The sequence below is a fragment of the Anoplophora glabripennis genome, unplaced genomic scaffold, assembly GCF_000390285.2.
Source record: "Anoplophora glabripennis isolate ALB-LARVAE unplaced genomic scaffold, Agla_2.0 scaffold1294, whole genome shotgun sequence".
NCBI lineage: Eukaryota > Metazoa > Arthropoda > Insecta > Coleoptera > Cerambycidae > Anoplophora > Anoplophora glabripennis.
Window position 1 is genome coordinate 26,818 of NW_019417393.1, and position 2,708 is coordinate 29,525.

The 2,708-nt window shown below is 29.9% G+C and overlaps 1 long non-coding RNA gene across 2 annotated transcripts; it reads right to left on the bottom strand.

Annotated features, from left to right (window-relative positions):
* Positions 1-603: 603 nt before the first annotated feature.
* Positions 604-1,877, bottom strand: LOC108914147. Of its 2 annotated transcripts, XR_002763203.1 has the most exons (5): positions 1,507-1,877; positions 1,319-1,451; positions 1,160-1,264; positions 1,011-1,100; positions 604-947 (listed from the first exon to the last, which is right to left on the bottom strand). It is a non-coding gene; the product is annotated as an uncharacterized LOC108914147 (long non-coding RNA). The 2 variants fall into 2 exon arrangements; XR_002763202.1 differs by having other exon boundaries at positions 1,160-1,451.
* Between the last annotated feature and the right edge of the window lie 831 nt (positions 1,878-2,708).

Consider the following 2,708-nt stretch of genomic DNA (forward strand, 5'->3'; position numbering starts at 1 on the left):
GGATATGGTGTTAGACCATTTTTAATTACACCATTTGCCAATCCCATCAATTCTGCACAACATCTGTTCAATGAAGCCCAAATCAGAACCAGAAATCCAGTTGAAAGGTGTTTTGGTATTTGGAAAAGACGATTTCTCATTCTATCACTGGGGATTCGAGTTAACATACAAAAAGTTGAAGCAATCGTTGTAGCATATAGCATGTTTGAGACATGAAGAACTACCACCAGTTGATGATCAACAACAAAATGCTATAAACTTTTTTAATGGGGTGCTTGTAGAGAATATTGGACATCATATGCAAGTTGACAATAATCCAGTGAGATTAGAGTTGATGAACTACTTTGATGGACTTTTATGAAAAAAAATGTATTGTATACAGGGTGAGTCAGGAGAAATGGACCAAACTCCAGACATCCAAACAAATGAAAATCAGATAAGAACATGAGTTTATTACAAAATTTTATTGTGTGCGATAACTGGAGTTCTCCTGGAGTTTGGTCCGTTATTCCCAACTCACCCTCTGTATTGAATAACACTATATGAATCTTGATTGTAAATGTAAGTTTTTTGTTACTGTTCATGATGTTGAAATAAAATAAATATTTTTAAAATAAATTATTTATTGTTAATTTTTTCATGTTTCTTTACTCCTCTATCCAACTACTGACTTTTAGTCTTTTGTATCATCATTTTTTGTATTTCTAAAATTTCCATTTTTGCTTGATGGTATTCTTTCATCAATTCAATTTCTTCATCAGCTTTTCTCTTCATGTTTAGCAATTCCAATTCATGTTTTTACTTCATAAATTTTAGTTTCAAGCCTTGTTCTTCTTCTAGAAAACGAGTTTTTGCTGCTTCCAAAGCAGATTTAGCTTCTGCCCATTGTGATACCCTATTACTTATTGCAGCTTCAGAAGAGAATATATTCTTCCTACTTTTTATGTCTGTAATTAAATGGTCATGGGTTAAAAAATAATGAACTTGGAAGTTAAAGTATAAATTCTTACATCTTTGATCTAACGCTTTAGACTTTTTTGCCTTCAGCATAGCAGGATTATATTTTGACCAATTTCCTGACTGTTTGGAAGCTTGAGATACTATAAAAGTAATGAATATGTACAGTAAGTGTATATTAAAAACTGAGAAAGTAATTTACCTATACAAACTGCTGTATTATTTTCAATTGGAGAAGATGTATTTACTTCCTCTGTCTGCGATGAAATTTCTCTATCTACTTGTGGTTGACTTGAGCTGTAATAATCTGTAAAGAAAATAACTTCCACATGTCATTATCGTAGTATGGAAAACTTTTTACCATGGTCCTTTAAAAAATCTGATGCGACTTCTTCAACCACAAAGTCATAAACGGATGTATTGTACTCTTGAAAATGATATACAACTGAATTGACTTGTCTTATCCTCTCTATCAGATTCTTCTACCAGTGTTGCTTGAATAATATATTTGTAAATTTAATATATAAACTCATGTTTGCATAAACTTACTTGCATCTCCATCAAACTCTGAAACATCTCCTTCAATTCTTGCTCCAAGTAGTTCATTAATCTTTTCATCAAGCTCACTAAATTTAATCTCTTGATGTGAGCCACCACCAGTGCCTCGCATGTACAATTTCTCATTAGCAAACTTCTTTTTTGCCTCTTTTTAATATTATCATATTTCTTCTTTAGGACCTTATGAGAACGATAATTCTCTCCAGCAATACTATTGAATTCATTTTCAATTTTTCTCCAAGTCTCCACTTTTTTAAGGTTCGCATTCGAATCTGAGACTCCACAATTTCTTTATATTTTTTCACTAAGGAGATTAAAATGGATTCTTCTTTAACAGAAAAGTTTGCGGATCTCTTTCTATCGTCCATAATCTGTAATATATATATTGTTATGATATCTGGGCCAGTAACGATAACCAAGTACTCAATGTAGTAAAATTTTTTAAATTATAACATCGAAATATAGAACTCTAACAACAGGGATGTGTTGCAATAAATATTTGTAAAATGAAAATATAATTTAGCATATAGAATGAGTTTTATACATAAAAATGCAAAATCGCTACATGATAAAATCCATATGTCAAAATAAAGTTAATAATGTAAAATTTTCAATTAAATAGTTTAATAAATGCAAGAATACATACTAGAAAATTAAAATGTATCACCTAGTATAATTTTGTAAAGATATTCACCATATAGAAGCACTGGTTTAAGGAAACAATCAAGATTTTGACAGATAGATTTATCGGAGAACAATTTATCGTTGCACTTATAAATAAAAACCTTGTAATTAACTAAGACTATAATTAAAATTCAGCATACCTTTAATCTATATTTATGAGTGGAATCAAAATTAAAGTTCTGTACATAACTCTGATAGCGATTTTCGAAATGTCAAACCCATGACTTGACATTATTTAAAATTTATTATATAAATGATACTCCTCATGTGTAAAATGACTTGTATTGTGTTAAAAAGACTTTCTGTTTATCCAAGACTGTATTTGCATCCTAATGTACATTCCAAATAGTGTAAAAACAGTACTAGATGTCAAGGAACGATGTATCTGAAATATTTTCATTATTAATCAATTTGTGTATCATAAAACTGTGTAAAATAGTTAAATTAACGTAAGATAAGTGTTTAGAAACAAGACTAGTGGCATAGAATTAGGTCCAAGAACGTAATTT